Consider the following 18,045-nt stretch of genomic DNA (forward strand, 5'->3'; position numbering starts at 1 on the left):
ATGCTAGTCGTCACTTATAAAGCCCTACATGGTATTGGACCTGGGTACTTGAGAGACCGCCTTCTGCCAATTACCTCCATAGACCCATTAGATCCCACAGATTAGGCCTCCTCTGAATTCCATCTGCAGGCCAATGCCAGTTGTCGACCATCCGGAGGAGGGCCTTCTCTGTGAATGCTCCGGCCATCTGGAATGATCTCCCTGTGTAGATTTGGACCGTCACCACCCTTCAGGCTTTCCGAAAAGCCGTTAAGACCTGGCTGTTCCAGCAGGCCTGGGGATCCTGAGTTCCACCCCTACTCGAATTGTTGTGCATGTTGCGACTTTTAAAATTGTGTTGTATTGTTTTTTTTTTTTGTCTTTTTACTTTTTTGTATTGTGTCCCTTCCCTTCTGGTTTGTCAGCCGCCCTGAGTCCCTCTAGGAATAGGGCGGCATACAAGTCGAATAAATCACTAAACCACTAAACCAGAGAGAGAGAGCCAATCCAGTCCAACCTCGGAGAGTTATCCAGGGCTGGCAGCCATGTTCTCTCCATCTCTTTTCCTCTCTCTCTCACACACACAAAAAGACACAGGTTCCTCACCCTCCCACCATTCCCGAGGCAGCCACACCCCTTTACTAACCTGCTGTCAACTTCTAAAGTGTTGCCATGACTATTATCAGCTTGGCATTTGAGGAGGATTCCATGCATACCTTCAGCCAGAGTTGGGTCTCATATTTCTACAACCTAGTTTGTGAATATGAGGTATGATGCATGACAGAAGGGAGGAGATAGAGGAGTAAAGTTCAAATGAAATTAAGTGAAAGCCAGTTTAGGCTCCACAGAAGATCAAGCCAAGTTGTTGATTCTAATAAATGAATGTTTTTGGTTTGAACTTTGTATCAAGGCTAGTAAATTAATCAGGTCATCTCTTGGAAACTTCACACCTGCTTACCTGCTCCATTCTCAACTGCCATGTGCAGGGTAAGAAAAGTAGTCTGTGGGACTACTTCCAACTTTGTGAGACTTTTTTTGTGAAAAGTTGGAAGGTCTGAATTTCTGGTATGTTTTTCATCATGGTTGCACAGATTAATTTTCTTGTCTTGAATGGAGAATGGAGCTGAAAAGCAGGTTGGTGAAGGGATGTGGCTCCCCTGGAGAGGGGGGAGGGTTTAGCATGGGTGTCCTGGCTGAAGGGCCTTCAGGTAAGCTGGTGTGGAGCCTTGGGGCAGCTCTGCAGCCCCTGCCTTTCTTCATCCTCCACCCCCACACCCCAGCACCTTGATCCATTCTTTGCAACATGCAGCCTCTCACAGTAACAAGAATTGCAGGCAATCCCCGTGCCTGCCTGCTTCTCAACCAGTTGCTGCATGGTAGGCGGGAGCTTCCTGTCCATTTGAAAGAAAGGCTGGGTTGCATAAAGGGGCTTCCCCATGACTTTCTCAAGAACTGGGCTGCAAGCTCCATCCCAGGAAGCCTCAATTGGGGCCAACCTCTTGGCAACTGATTGAGGTAAGACTGTTCCTGAAGGGGGCATGAGGCACATGGGGCCTCCTGCTGCTTTTGCAGCCTCAGTTGGCTGCAAAAGAAGCCATGATTCTTGCCACCTATTCTACCTACCTTGCTGAGCACAGCAGGGCTTCCTTCCCCTTGTCCTCTTTATGGATGCAACTTGGGAGATGGGGCAGGGTGTGGTGTGGAAGAAACAATATGAGCATCTTGCCTGACTTCCAGTTCCGTTGGGTTTCTTGCCATTGACAGAACTGGGAGTCAGATAAAACCTGTGTCTCACTTCTCTCTTTTCCCACCTGACACACCCAAGTTGTACCCCAAAATAGTAAGACCTCTTTGACAATAAGGCCAAGCACTTATTTTGGGATTCAAAAAAGAAAGAAACAAAGACTTATGAGCACAATTGAGCCTAACATTTTGGTTGTGAAGCAAGAGCATTGTTAAGTGAGTTTCACCACATTTTACAAGTTGGCCATGCCCACCCAGACACATGACTGCCAAGACACTTCCACCTGGTCACATGACTGCCAAGCCACTCCCACAAAACAGTCCACACCTACAGAATAGGTTCTAAAAAAATTGAAACCCACCAGTGGCCTGGACTTACTGTCACCTCTGGAGTTTCTCCAGAGTTTTTTTTTCTTTGCTGGCACTTTGCTGGAGCTTGACTTTCTTAAAGGGGGAGGGTTGTTTTAAGCTTTTTACACTGTTTTTTACTCCCCTGTTGGAGTTCTTCCAGATGGGATACAACAATCAGCATTTTGAAGAAATAATTGAACAATGAAAGAGAGCTGCCGGAAAGAAGTTTTTAATGACAAGGAACCAAAATGAGTAAAATTCAGCAAGGCTTCTTGGCTAGCTAGAAAAATTGACATTCAAACATGAGTTTATATACCTTTTCTCAGTTTTGGTCTAAAATTGGATTTTGGTGATGTTTAAACCTGTGTTTATTGATGGGATAATTTTTCCTATTCAGCTTTGTTTGGAAGGGGAAAAAACTAATCACTGTTCCTGAAAAGAAACTGCGTTGAGGAATCTGGCTAGTTCCTGTGTCTATTTGTTCTGGTAATTGCTTTAACAAGCAACAGCTATTATGTTTGCTCTTTTGCTACATTCTAGCAGCTATTTATTTTCTTTGTAATTAGGCTTATTTCAGCTAATAGACTGCTTACATTCTATTACAGACTATACAGATATGCTTCCATTGATTCTCACTTGGCCTATTATTTTCTGATGATAAGAGGGTTGAAGTCTATCAATAGAGTTGTCTTTTCCAATATTTTTTTAAAAAGTGAATGGATCATCATATCTCAATAATTGCTTAAATTCCTCCATATAATTATTCTATATTGCACCAGTAGGCTCTTTCTGATCTGTGCAGTACATCTTCTACAGCCCAATATGCCATTCTCAACTCTGTGCTCATTGTAGTCATTCTGTTTAGGTAAAGAAATATATCTGATATGATCACCAATAGGACACAGGTTGTCTAGTATACAATTAAATATAAAGAAGCAAACAACCAAACATAATAAAACATTATTTTACCAAACAAGTCAAATAATTGTTGAACATTTAATTTTTAATGGATTTCTCATTTGTTCAGTCATAAGGTAGAGATATTGCAAAATCAAAATACATATACAAAGATACTTTAATATATTTCTCATTGGATTTTCTTATTATGTACAATTTACAAGCAATTTTCCATAAGGCAACAGAACATTAGATTATTTTTAAATATATTTCATTAATGCTTCCTTCTAATGGGTTTGGGGGGATGTATATATAAACACAGAGATATAAAAAGAGAAACAGGCACACACCTTTATCTAAAAGCTTAATCTGAAATGCATAACATTCCACTCAATTATTTAATATAATTTTCTTAATTCTAATTTCATATGTTCAGTTAGATCTTAGTTCAGAGTTTCTATCTTGAGAATTAAAGTAGTATACAAAAGACATAATTTCTAGTTAAGGTACAACTGGAAGAGATTACTCAATTTCATAATAGAATAAATTAAAATAAAATAAACCAGCTGACATATGAGTTGTCAATGTAACCTACTGTAATATGTAAGAATGTATGGGATGTTTATCAAAATTTTATTGCTACTTTTCTTTTTTCTGTTAAAATAAAAACAAATTATTTCATTTCAAACCTCAAGAACACTGAAAAGAACAACATTCATGTCCTTGTTTCCCATAGTAAAGTTTAATGAATTTAAAATGAATGTAATAATAATGGAATACAGATTTGTAGCTATGAAATCAAGAGGAATGTCAGATAACTAGTTTGGTGAGGTGGTTAAGGTGCTATGCTAGAAACTAGGAGCACATGAGTTTAATTTTTGTTTCAAACATGAAAACCAGTTTGGGTTAATCACTTTCTTATAGCTCAATCTTCTCCCCTTATTTTTGTGTATTAGGAAATCAGTAAAATTAGTTATAATTTTGTAAGTATTTCTCATACGGGTCATTATTACAATAGTACACAAAAGAAAACAAAAAACTAAATTAAATTACTGTCAAATTCATTTCATCAATCCTAGTTTTTAAGGTTATATATAAAGTGAAAATGAGGCTATATGGCAGCAATCAAGTACATGGGCAATTGGTTCTTTTTAACCAAGAAACGATATCAAATCAGCAAATAATGGATAATATACTTTATTGTCAGTTCAATCAAACACAATGTGCAAAGCATATATAGCAAGCAAAATAATACCCAATCACTTACAAGTTCTCAGGAGCACCTTACTCACCAAGCTCCTTACTGGCCAATTTCCACAGTACCCAATGCCAGGTTCTGTGCAGAAACTCTCAATAAAGAACAACTCAAAACTTGGCATCATGCTTCATGGTCCTGCTATGGTCATGAGACTGCAAGACCTGATCTGACCCAAAATTCTGACAAATTCACAGGTTTGCAGCTATACGAAGATCTCCCCTGCTCATCATTTATTCAACAAACAAGAGTGGAAAGCAAGCAGGTTAGCTTGAAAATAACACTAAACATCTAGAGTTTTATTAATTTGAAGGAAAAATAAAAATATGGCATTAAACTTGAAATACAGTTGTCTTATGTCTTGCCATTTAATCCTTTTTTCTCAATATATACACTGTAAACATTCTCTTCATTTGTATGTTGATTATATGATGCATATTGTAAGTTAGCCAAGAAATAATTGCCTAGAAAATTGTGCAGATCTGTTCATGTAGTCACCAGAAATCATGGTGACAGCAATAAGAGATATGCCTGGATATGTTAAATAGAGATGTTCAATTATAGAAATGAAAAAAAAATATTTTCTATTATAAGATAACATAAGTGAAAATTATTTTTTCTCTTTTTCACTTGATGAACAATAGATGCTGCTTTAAAAAGAAATAAACTTCAGATCAAAAAGCCTTGAAACAGCAGCTTTGATCTTCTTGTTTCTCATGCTGTAGATTATTGGATTCAATGTAGATGGAATAATGGAATACATAATTGTAATTATGAAGTCAAGGTGAGATGGACTGTCAGTTAAGTCTCTTAGGTAAGCAAAGCAAGCAGTAAACAAAAATAGGGAGAAGACTGTAAGGTATGATAAACAAGTAGAAAATGACTTTTTCCTTCCTTGTGTAGAAGGAATTTTCAGCACAGCAGAGATGTGCACATACTGTAAATAAAAATGACAAAGACAAAGCAACCAAATCCTAATGTAGAACTGAACATTGTAATTCCAATTTCAGTTAAATATAAACCAGGGCGTGCAATCTTAAGTAAATATGGTGTTAAGATACTAGTTTCAGCTATAATGGTTTCCACCAAGGTCCTCTGTTCCGGTGGGAACAGAGGTTTAATCTCATTGGTCAAAGAGTCTGACAGCTCCCTATAAAATGACTGCTGTCAGACTCAACCTTCGCTGGATTGTACATAGTTGCTCCTGAGTTAATAAAGAGCTGTTGTTACCGTTAGCCCGTGTGTGCCTTTCCATTACCTGATCTAACATATGGGATTTCACAATAGAACTGATTGATGATGTTAGAACAGAAAGGAATAGTGAATGTTGCAGATGTGTAATATGGCATTGAGAAAGCAGGTAATCCATGCATTGCCAACCATTTTGGTGCACTATTTCCTGTTCATTATCATTTCATATTGTAAAGGATTACAAATGGCAATATACCGATCATATGCCATAATAGTAAGGGGGGAAACATCACAGGCTAAGAAAAAGAAAAACAAGAGAACCTAACAAACACGTCCTGAATAAGAAATGTATCTTATATTCATAAGAAAATTAAAAACAGTTTTAAGAATAATGACTGAAACTGAAGCAATATCTTGTATATCTAAATTCATCATGAAGAAATACATGGGAATATGAAGATTGTGGTCATAGACAACAGCAATAATAATGAGAAAATTCCCAGTTACTGTCGTTAAATAAAGTATCAGGAATAAAGATAAGTAAATAAATTGTACCTCCCAAAGTTTTGAGAAATCCAAAAGAAGAAATACAGAAATGTCATTATCCATTCTTAATTATGACAACCTTAAAAAAGCAAGGGAAATTTAATACAAATCCTTTGAAGTATTTTAAAAAGTAACTGATTAACATTCACTGAACATTATACTAAATCTTGATCCTACAATGTTTAGAATAACACAATTTACATTTCTCAATTACAGTGATGTGCGGTCAGCTTTATGGCTGGTGAGGCACTTTTTAGACTTGTGGACTTCAACTCCCAGAATTCCACAGCCAGGCATGCTCAGTTCTGATTTAAAGTGACAGCATTTTTCCCCCTTGCAAAATAAGTTTTCCCAACATGGTTGTTCATATCTCAACTGCAATTGAGTCCATTCATCTCTTGGTCATCATTCTCTTATTCTTTTTCCTTCTAATTTTTTCAGTCTTATATACTTCTTTAAAACATTTTGACTTTGCGTAATGTACTCAAAATATAAGAATCTGAACTGCCACTTGTACATCATCTGAGAACTCTTAATTGATTTGTTTTAATGGTTCATTTATTTGCTTTTTAGCTATCCATGGTATTTTTAAAATTATTTTCCAACACTAAAATGAAAAAAAAAATGTCAATATATCTATCCTGTTTCTCTCAAATCCAAGTTTGTTATATGAAGATCACTAAGGAATGCTACTGTTTATACATTTCTGATTTTTGCAGAGATAGATTTATCACAGTATCCATATATCTTTTTCAAACCTTTCAAACCTTAAGTCACAGTATATTTCTTGATTACTGGTTCCTGTACAGGTAATCCTTACAACTATTTATTTACCAGTTCTCTAAAAATTGCAATAGCATTGAAAAGTGACTTATGATGGCATATATTTATCACTGTTGCACTGACCTAGAGTCATAGGATCACCATTTGTAACCTTCCCAGCTGGCTTCTACATATAAACTCAATGAGGAAAGCTACATTTGCTTAATGGGTGCATGAGTCACATAACGATTGCAGTGATTCACTAAACAACTGTGGCAAAAAGGTTGTAAAATGAAGCAAAACTCACTTAACAACTGCCTTGCTTAGCAATGGAAATTTTGGGCTCAACTGTGATCACAATTCAAAGACGATCTGTCTGCCTACAGATATAGATAGATAGATAGATAGATAGATAGATAGATAGATAGATAGATAGATAGATAGAGATAGAGATAGATAGAGATAGAGATAGAGATAGAGATAGAGATAGAGATAGATAGACATAGACATAGACATAGACATAGACATAGACATAGACATAGACAGACAGAGAGAGAGAGAGAGAGAGAGAGAGAGAGAGAGAGATGATAGATAGATAGATAGATAGATAGAGAGAGAGAGAGAGATGTGTGTGTGTGTGTGTGTGTGTGTGTGTGAGAGAGAGAGAGAGAGAGAGAGAGAGAGAGAGAGAGAGAGAGAGAGAGAGAGAGGGAGGATTGGTTACAAGAGCTTTCATGCATCCCTTCCACAGTCATCACCTACAATTCATATCAAGTTATATATTTTAAATCAAATATATTTATATATATTACTATCATCATACCGCAATCTTCATATGATTATAATTGTTTTTACGTCCCTTTATATAAAATATTCCAAAATTTAAAGCAAAACCACATGATGGCATTCCGTTATCTATTTTCAATATCATCCAGCACATTACATCTTTATAACACTTTCTGAATAAAACATAATTATATTTAATAACAAAGTTTCTAGACCTCCTTTCTTAATCACTGTTTACAATTTATATCCAATTTCCCTTTTTTCATGTCAATACAAATATTACATAATTATCATTATCAATCATTTATTTAACAATATCCATCTTCTTAGTTGATGTTAGAGATATGTTGAGATATGATAGTTTTCATATCTCAAACTGTGTCTTTCCAGTAATAGTGCAGTCTTATGTCTTGCCACTTGTGGAATTAATTTTCTGGTTATTTCCTTAATCATATTTGTGTGAACTTCTCTTCACAACTTATTGCTTTTTACATATCTTGTAAAATCTCACACTCTCCATCAGCTTCTTTAATCAGCTTATCTTTTGTTATTAATAGTGCTTTTGTCAAAGTTTCTCTCCTTAAATCCATCAATTCTTCTCTTTTTTCTTCTTCTATACTTTGAAATTTGGGGTAGAGATCCTTTCCATCAATCTTCCGTTTCCATGTTGCCCTCTTTCCATCTCCAATCACACTCAGTTCACTGTCGGTATCCACAATTAACTTGCCTCTTTGTTCATTTTTCCCTTGGGTTTTTAGGACTCTAACCTCCACTTTTTCCATTTGCTGGATATCTTCAATTTTTCCATCGAATTTTACTGCATTACAATCTATATTTTCCAATCTCTTCTCAATTCTCTCTGTTGTTTCTAATAATTTTTGAATTTCAAACATAATCTGTTGTAATGCTTTCTTTTTGGTGTTGTGCCATTCTTCCAACTAGTAAACACTGCCACTTTAGTTTCAAAACAAGGTTTTGTTTTCACTTCTCTCCAGCTACCAAAGAAGCATCCAAAGAGCACCTGTATAAACAGCCCATACTCTTCTCCTTATCTCTTCTGTAAACAAGCTTAAGCCTTTGAAGTGCAAAGACAAAATGATCAAATAGAAAAAAGAGAAAGCAATATTTCCAGGATTCAATCTCCAACCTCCAAGTGGCAGTGTAACTTCTTTTCCATCTGATGTTACTACCCTCTTTATATTCCTTTTATATCTTCTTTATATTCCAGGCTTAAAAGAAACAAAATTCTTAAATGGAGCAAAATAAAGAGGAAAAAAACCATCCAAACCAATATTATAAACATAAAGAAAAAGATTTAATCCATAGGTTAAAAAAAAAGAAATAGAAGAAGAAAAACCAATACTTTCACTTTTAAAAGTAGGAAAACATGCTGTCCAATATAGCTTATTTTTGCCACTTATGTTCTTTTCTTTGCAAGTTTAATTTAGCTTTGATTGGGGGGGGAGTTTCTTTTATAACAATAAAATTTCCTCACCAGATGGACATACTTTCTCTTTCCGCTTTCCTCCCATTGTGGAGTTGTCCCAACTTCAGCAGCTTTTGGCTGCACTTTTGTCAAAAGATTCTCTTGGATAAATCAGGGACTTGTGATGTCCCTGAGATCAACAACTCAATACTCTTCCCTCTCACCATCTCTTTGGGATGGTTTATGTCCAAAAGGACAGTCCAGTGGCAAAAAAAATCAACTGCGATCTTGGAGCTCCAAGATTGAACGTCGTACTACTGCGACGTCAGCTCCTGTCTCCCTGTCTGCCTTTTTGGATCAACTATTTACACTTCAATATTTTCAATGTTAACTTGAAAATTGGTTGTTCTTCATGTTGCCATTGGTTTGTTATTCTTTATACTTAATCATTATAATTTTCTTTCTTTTATTATTAGAAGTTGTAGATCATGTGCATTTTCAACTTTCAGGCTAGCATAGTGCAGGTGATTGAAAAATCTCCTCACAATTTTAGAGCCACTCTCCTTTGCTTCCAATATAGTTTCCTTCAATATATATTCCACAAAAATGTGTAAACTATTAATTCGAAAGAAGACTTTATTAATTAAGAATGTTGATAGAACATATTTCTGTTTTATATAGATTTCATAATAGTTTTAAAAATGGGAAAAGTGTGCTTTGTTATACTACTAAATGAGTATGTGATACATCTAGGCGATCTACATGAATGTGGTAAGTTAATTGCTGGAGGGAGTTTTGCATCTTTCTTATTTATTTTTATGTTATTGTTTGTCTGGGTATTATATCTAAATAAGTAATTAATTGGTTGACTGTATATACATTGCTGTTTTGTATATACATTTGTTTTGTATATGGATCTATCTGTCAATTTTTTCAAAAAAATTGAATAAAGAGAGAGATGATAAGAGTGAATAGAAAAAAGGAAGGAAGAAAGGAGTATGTTTCCTTAACCAAATTGATCTTTTTGTTATGTTTTACTAAAGGGATATGGAATAAATCATTGATATTATATTGAAATTTAGAAGAAAAGGGTAATGAACTTGTTAAATACTATTTCTCCAAACTTTATATTTTTATTTATAATTCTTTTGTAAGTTTGTAATATTTGAATCAATCCTGAGATCATACTTACTTATATTGCTGTTACATACATTACAATTGTAGGGAAAGGATACTTGACACTACATTCATGAAGTAATGCCAATAGCTTTTGACTTATATTTCTCCCCATAGTGCTTTACAGCACTTTCTGGGTGGTTTACATTATAAACATTATTTGCATATTGTCCTCAACTATATGGGTCCTCATTTTAATGACCTTTGAAGAATGGAAGGCTGAGTGAACCTAGACCCCCATTAAGAATGAACTCTTGACTATGGTCAGATTTTTCCTGAAATACTGCTGTTTAATTTTTGTGCCACTGGGACACAATTCTCTACATTAATTGAAAAACATATCACAATATTAGTTGAATATTAGTTAATAGAAGTGTCTGCATAATCTCTTTACCCTTATCATAATCATATTTGTTGTTTCTATAAATTAAAATGCCATTCTTCCATTTTGCTAATACTTAATTCAAATACTAATATTTGATATTTTTTTGTTGTAAGATATTTCCAGATTCTCATTACTAATGAACAGCATTATGGTCATCAAGAGTCAGAGGTAACTCAGTGCACCATAACCATCTCAATCTTAACAGAGATAAATCAAATCTCATAAATGAATTAAAAAAAATTGGACTTTATATAATTTTTTGGAAAGTAGAAAATTGTTGGGAAAATAATTATTATTTGTATCTTGTTTCATCTCTTACTTTTCCTTATTTGAAAATAAGATTATTCACAGCCCATTCTCATTAAAAAAACAATAATTTCTGACCAGAAAGTCTTAAAATAGCAACTTTGATGTCTTTGTTTCTCATGCTGTAGATTATTGGATTCAACATAGCTGGAATAATGGAATACATTATTGTTATTATGAAGCTTGGATGTGATTCATTGTCAGCTGTAGGTTTGAGGTAAGCAAGGCAAGAAGTAAACAAAAATAAGAAGAAAACAACCAGATGTGGTAAGCAAGTTGAGAGGCCTTTTTCCTTCCTTGAACAGAAGGAATTCTCAGAACAGCAGAGAAGACATGCACATAAGTAACAATAACAAAGGCAAAACAACCGGTTGATAATATAGCAGTAAATATTTGAAATCCCGTTTCAAATACATATAAATCAGAACAGGCAATCTTAAGTAAATATGGGACTTCACAGAAGAACTGGTTTATATTATTAGAGCAGAAAGGAGTCATAAAAGTGAAAAGAGTTTGCAATGAAGCATTGATAAGGCTGGCAGTCCATACACCAGCAATCATCTTGCTGCAGGCTTTCCTGTTCACCATCATTTCATAATGTAAAGGATTACAAATGGCAACATATCGATCATAGGCCATGACAGTAAGGAGGGAAATATCACAGCTTAGGAAAAACAACAAAAACATGACTTGGGCAACACACCCAGAGTGAGAAATAGTTCTTATATTTGTAAGAAAATTAAAGAGAGTTTTGGGGATAATGGCTGAAACAGAACCAATGTCTTGCATGGCTAAATTCATCAGGAAGAAATACATGGGGGTATGAAGATGGTGATCACAAACAACAGCTGAGATGATGAGAAGATTCCATGATACTGTCATTAAATAGAGTATCAGTAACAAAGTAACATGCATAATCTGTAGCTCCCAAATCTTTGAGAATTCCCAGAGAAGAAACTCAGAAGTATCATTATCCATTCTTAAATAAAACACTCTAGAAAAGAAAAAGAATTGTTAAAATACTTCCTATTCAGTATAGTTCAGAGTAAGTTGCAAAAAGATGGATCAGATTTTAATGAACATCATATTAAAACTAAAATTATTGAAATATTCTGAGTGTTGTGAAAATCTGTTTCCTTAAAATTCAGGATTACTCAGAGATATTTGAAATTATTTATTTAATTAAAACAATTTTCCAACATTAACTTCATTGGAACTGAAAGCCAAAGCAAAAAAATATTGCTTTCATCAAGTCAAATAAAAGCTCCTGGGAAGTTGGAATTGAATGCATGTATATTCAAACATGTCAATATAACAATAATTGAGGTTGCCCCTCTTTTTTTAAACACTTTCTTCCTCTTGAACATAGTTCAGGCAGTAGTATATACTATAACTATTTGTCATTATATATGATAGAAAAGGAATTGAGATTTTACAGGAATAGCTGTGGGATTCTATGTTTGAGTTTTGTAAATTCAAAATTGTAAAATGCACTGAACTCTTCTATTGATTGTTTAAAAATAACTTACTATGGTTGGGATTAACCATATTAATTATTTTGGTACCTGTAGATGGAAATAATTTTTGTTACATTGTTTTTAAGCTATCATTTATGTATTTTTAATATACATGAATGGCCCTAAATGAACTGTGGGATTTGAATTATGACATTCATTATACCTGTCAATCCTTTGAATTAACTTCTCATTTAAACCTAGATCTAAATAATATGCAGATTGAAAAAAAATGGCTTAAAATCAGAACCTCCTTTCTATTTGGCAACATAATTTGAATTAAAATATATGGTCAGCTTGTTTACCAAGTGAATGAAAATGTTTTAAAGAGTCAATTTTAAATACTGACAGAGCCCTAGTTTTTAAGCTTATATATAAAGTGAAAATGAGGTTATATTTCAATAGATTAAAGGAAAATTGAAATTAAATTACATGAGACCACGGTAATCCTTCCTAGTCAGCCAACTGAATAATTAATCTGAATAATTGAAGAATATCTGTGCAATAACTGAGGGTGGAAGTGGAGAGGAGAACTGGGAAAAGTTATTGTTTGCTCTATTTGAATAATTTACAATGTTTTAAGTTCTGGTGTTGTTTATTTTCATCTCTCCACTTAAACAAAAGTTACTGAAGAATGATTTAGGCAGCCAACTATAACCTTCATTTCTGGGAATTTTAATTGCAAAGAAAAGGGAAGGCATATGAATATTTAAATGAAGAAAGGAACAAATAATTTATAATTTGAAATAAATATAGATAAATGACTCACCATCTCAATTCTTGTTTATTCATGTAGATTGCTTTACTTTGTTCTTGTTTTCCTTCCAAAATCAGTAAAATTTTATACTATACTGTAGCTTCATAAGATTTTCTCTATTTTTTCTTGCCATTTCTCCAAGGATTTTTTTTAAATAACAGTCTCAGTTAATAGTATATTGTAAATAATCTGTGGGGAGCAGGATGGATTTAAAAATAAAATAAAATACGTTGCCCAAGTGTCTTTATTATTATAATGGGAGGGAAATGACTAATTTGTAGGCTGAATAATTAAAAACTCATGAGCAGTTAATCTGACTTTATCAGATTTGTGAAAGTCTAGACTGTCCCAATTTTATAATGTTTTACTTTTAAATTAAGGATGATATGTTATTAACTTCTTCTATCATTTATTTTGCTGTTCTGGAGTAATTACTGTTACTTAATAATCAGAAGAATTCATGCAGCAAATGTAATTAGAAAATTAGATTTTTGATTTTTTAAAAATAATGAAAGGATAGTGACATGCAGCATAATTTTGATGTTTTGTGACATACTGTAAGTGATCCCCAAGAAAAGCTTGTCGGCTCATTTTCTGTTCATTATCTTGAATAGTGAATATTTTGCTGAGTGAGAGCTGTTCCTGGCCATATTTTGGAGACATTGCAATCATAATGGGAAGACAATAAAAAGAGATTACACTTCTAAGTGATGTAAGAACTTTCTTCCTCTCTCATACACATTCAGTATATTTCAAGAAAAATATTGCACAGCTTGTCCTTCATACATCAAAAGGTAAGGTAGTTGTACTGCAAACTGACAGAAGCTGCCACAATTTTTCCAAAATTTTATTTCCTCAGAAATGGTGGCTCCTGGATTTTGAATACATTCTGTAAATTATCCCATTTGTATGAAATATATTCAGTATGTTGCCTTCCTGGAGCAAAAATCAAAGATGTAGCTGAAAATAATCAAACCCACAGATTATTACTCCTTTCTCATTCTTCACATATGAACGAACAACACAAAAATGAACTTTAAAACAATACAAAGAGTTTATGAATAGTTAGGCAAAATAGTTAAGGTGTTAGGAGCCCAAGTGGTGTTTTCACCTATACTTACAATGATAGGTCAACTTCCAATACGAGAACTAAGGTCTTTGGAAATTAATAACTGGTTCAGGGGTTAATGCCAGCAAGAGAACTTTGGATTCCTAGACCATGGTATGCATTACTTCCATGTCAGAATTTTGGTAGGGGATGGGATGCACCTCACAAAAACTGGGAAGAATGTTTTGGAATATAATTGACTCAATTTATCATGAGGGCTTTAAACTAAAAATGAATGGGTAGGGTAAACAACATTTAGGATTTTTAGGATAATCTGCAGGATCTTTGGAATTTAATTTGAAACATAAACCCCAACATAACAAATCACCCAATGATGGAAAGAAAAATGGAAGAATGATGGAAAAAAGTTGCAAATTAGGAGATAAAATAAACACACCCATGAGCCATTAAGAACTCAAATCTCTATATACTAATGCTAAAGTTTAGGGAACAAAATGGGGGAAATTGAAATACTAGTACATAAAGGCAGATATCATACAACTGTCATTAGTGAAATTTGGTGGGATGAAGCTAATGTCTGGAATGTACTGATGGAATGATAGAAACTTTTCAAAAGAAACAACCTAACAAATGAAGAGGTGGAGTTGCATTGTATATAAAAGATCTCTATATCTCTACAGAAATGCACAAAATTAAGAATGGAAACCTCCTAAATTCCTTATGGATCAATATTTTTAAAAATGACATTGTTAAAGGCATTTATTACAGACCACCAACCAAAGAGGACTTTTTTGCTATAAAAATAACAAATGTAGGAAACATTTCACAGTTGCCAACTCTCTGTGTTGACATTTCATGCAGAGCAGTGGCAGAGCCGGATCTTAGATTACAGTAGCTGGGTTGAAATGAATGAAGCTATGATTTATGACAGGTTGAAGGGAGGACAGAAACATGGGCAAAAGCAAATAAAAAAAGGAAAAAAGATCGCTGCGAATAAGAAATACGTAATGAAGAATGCTTAATGAAGCTGTTAATGAATCACTGCTTTTTGTATTACAATATTAGGTCACTTATTATGAAGCAGGCATCATTAGGGTACTTTATAGACAGTCATCTTTCACTTTTAAATATCGGCGGTGTCAAACTCAGAAGACCATGGCAAAAGGCCAGCTATCCGAACAGAGCTGGAGAGCATCTATTAGGCATCAAAGCTGAGATGAGCGAAGCAAGAGGAGATAAGTAATCAACCCCTAAAAATAGCTAAAGCCAGGCCCCCAAAGCCTCAAATGGAGCCCCTGGGAAGTTCCATAGCGCAACAGAGAGAGGAATTTGACAAGATCACCCTCCATGAAGAAAGGCCATTATGCATGCCAAAATAGAGGGGAAGAGCAGTCGATCCTCTTGAGATGATGAGAAGCACATGGGAACACAGCCCCACTTCTCACCCATTAGAAGGAAGATGAAGCCAGTGCCTCTCCCACATAGCAGGCAGGCTGCCCAGAGCAGACAATCTCCACCCTCCCTCTGAATTAGAACTGAGGAGTATCTCAGACATATCAAATGCAAGCATACAGAGGCCAACAGGAGGAGGGAAGGGCACTGCTGATTGAACCGCCCCAATTCAGAGGAAAGTTTGATGGGAACTCAGACCAGTTAGCCCTATTCCTTGACTCAGCTGAGGCCCAACTGGAATGCTATGGACACCTCTACTCATCCCCCAAAACCATAGTGAATACTATCACAGAAGGACTAGAGGGAGAAGCAAGGGAATGGCTAGCAGCCCTCCACAAGAGGAGAACCCCCTCACAACGGCAAGGCATAGATTACTTCCTATGACTGCTAGAAGTCAGATTTGAGGAGGTAGAGAAGGGTCTGTATGCGGAAGATGAGCTCAGTGACCTAAAGAAAAGGGGCCACCCCATCAAAGAGCACATCCACGAATTTAGGAGAGTCATTGAAAGGCTATCCCCTTTACCAGAGCATCTGTTAGTGTATTTTTTCAGAACAAGTCTGGACCAGCAGATTGCCCAAGTAAATGCCTACCGCGACATTCCAAACTGACTCTATGAGTAGTTCTGATTAGCAATAAAAATTGACAACGGGCTGCATGCCAACCACATAAGAAAGCAACCAGACACAAAAGAGAGAGGTCAACCTAACTGGAAACCACACAGCCAATGGAGAATCATAGCACCATAGTGGGCCCTGAGACCAGCCCTCCCTCGAAGTCCACTAAAATGCTACAGATGCAAGGAGATGGGCCAAGGAGATATGGCATCCGTGTGCTCACCCCAAACCTGATGCTGTGGCCAGAGCTACTACCCAGGGCACGACGGGAACACAGTCACAAATGGGCTACCCATGCATCCTGGAAGGCTTTCCAGGCTGTAGAGGTCCCTCCCCAAATAGATGAAGGTGGGGAAAACACAAGGCAATAATGACCAGTCACCAGAATCCTACGACAGTGACAAGGGCAAAAATGACCCAATGGTGAGAGAACCAATTCGTCCTTTCCTTTTTCCAATACGCCTCACAGTCCCAAAGACAGGAAGCGAGGGGGATTTTCAAGCCCTAATTGTCAAGACAGCCTCCCTCAGTAACCAAGAAAGAAACTGCTCAACTCCATTTTGGAGAATTAAGAGTACATTTACTGGTTATGAGTAGATAGCAGCTAAGCAAAGCAAGATCTGAGGCAAAAGCATGTGTAATCATAGATATCAATATGTGACCCAACCCCGTCTCCCTTGTAGCCCCATCCTATAGTCCAATCCGCAAACCCCTCAGGTGTCATGTGGATTTCAACTTCAAAAAGAATCATCGGGTTGGTGTGCCGGACAGTTGGCCTTGGCAGCAAATCCACCATCTGCAGCATGCGCAGTAGAGAGTGTGAACAAACTCCCTTTTTACAATCACTCCTGTACTGAAAGCTTCCCCACCCAAATACCATGCCATCCCCTCCCCATTTCAATGGCAGCCGAAAGCAAGTAGTGATGCTTGATCAACCTGACCACAGTCCTGAAATTGGGGAGCAAAGCAAAAACACTGGCCCCTCCAATCTGGTTTGAACAGGTCTATGGGTCCCTAATGGGGGAAGCCTATGCCACCCACCTGACTGAACCAGTGAGACTAGAACTAGTGGATCACTGGGAAGTAATTCAATTCATAATAGCCCCCAAAATGACAGGTGCAGTCATACTGGGACTCTCCTGGTTAGACAAGTGGGGACCAACCATCTGGTGGCAAGGAGGTATCTGCAGGCTTAGGATAGAAAAGGGGCCCCAACCCCTTTTCCACCAGCAAGCAGAAATACCACCCAAGCAGGGAACCCCCAAAAGAGCACACCAGAACATCAGGAAGCCACATCCGATGAAACCCCAGAGACCAAACAGATCCCAGGGGAACATCAGGACGTTACTGAATACAGAATGCAACATTCTGCCCCCCCCTTGTGGGGCAGATTGTCATCCCCGGAACAAAACTACTCAAACCCAAGCTGTATGCATGACACCCTTGGAAATGCAAGAAATGAGCAAATACATAAGCAAAATCCTAGCACAAGGGTTCATCGAGCCAGCCAAGCCACAGGTTGCAGTGCCAGTCCTCTTCAAAGAAAAAAAAAAGACAGAACTGTGTGTGGACTTTCTACGGATATATGGTGTGTCCGTACACAACCTATACTCCCTCCCTCTCATGAAAGATATGCTATCTCACTTGGCCAAGGGAAAAGTCTTCACCAAATTAGACCTCAGAGAGGCATACTACCGAATATGGATTAGGAAAGTAGATGAGTGGAAAACAGCATTCAACTTCCCCCTAGGGAGCTTCAAATTCAAAGTGATGCCTTTTGCACTACAGGGAGCCCAGCAATGTTCATGCAGTTAAAAAAACGAGGTGTTGAATGA

The 18,045-nt window shown here is 36.2% G+C and overlaps 2 pseudogenes; both read right to left on the reverse strand.

Moving 5' to 3' along the window:
• Positions 1-4,877: 4,877 nt before the first annotated feature.
• On the reverse strand, positions 4,878-5,686 carry LOC116521448 (annotated as a pseudogene).
• Positions 5,687-10,858: 5,172 nt separating this feature from the next.
• LOC116521449 lies at positions 10,859-11,781 on the reverse strand (annotated as a pseudogene).
• Between the last annotated feature and the right edge of the window lie 6,264 nt (positions 11,782-18,045).

The sequence above is a fragment of the Thamnophis elegans genome, chromosome Z, assembly GCF_009769535.1.
Source record: "Thamnophis elegans isolate rThaEle1 chromosome Z, rThaEle1.pri, whole genome shotgun sequence".
NCBI lineage: Eukaryota > Metazoa > Chordata > Lepidosauria > Squamata > Colubridae > Thamnophis > Thamnophis elegans.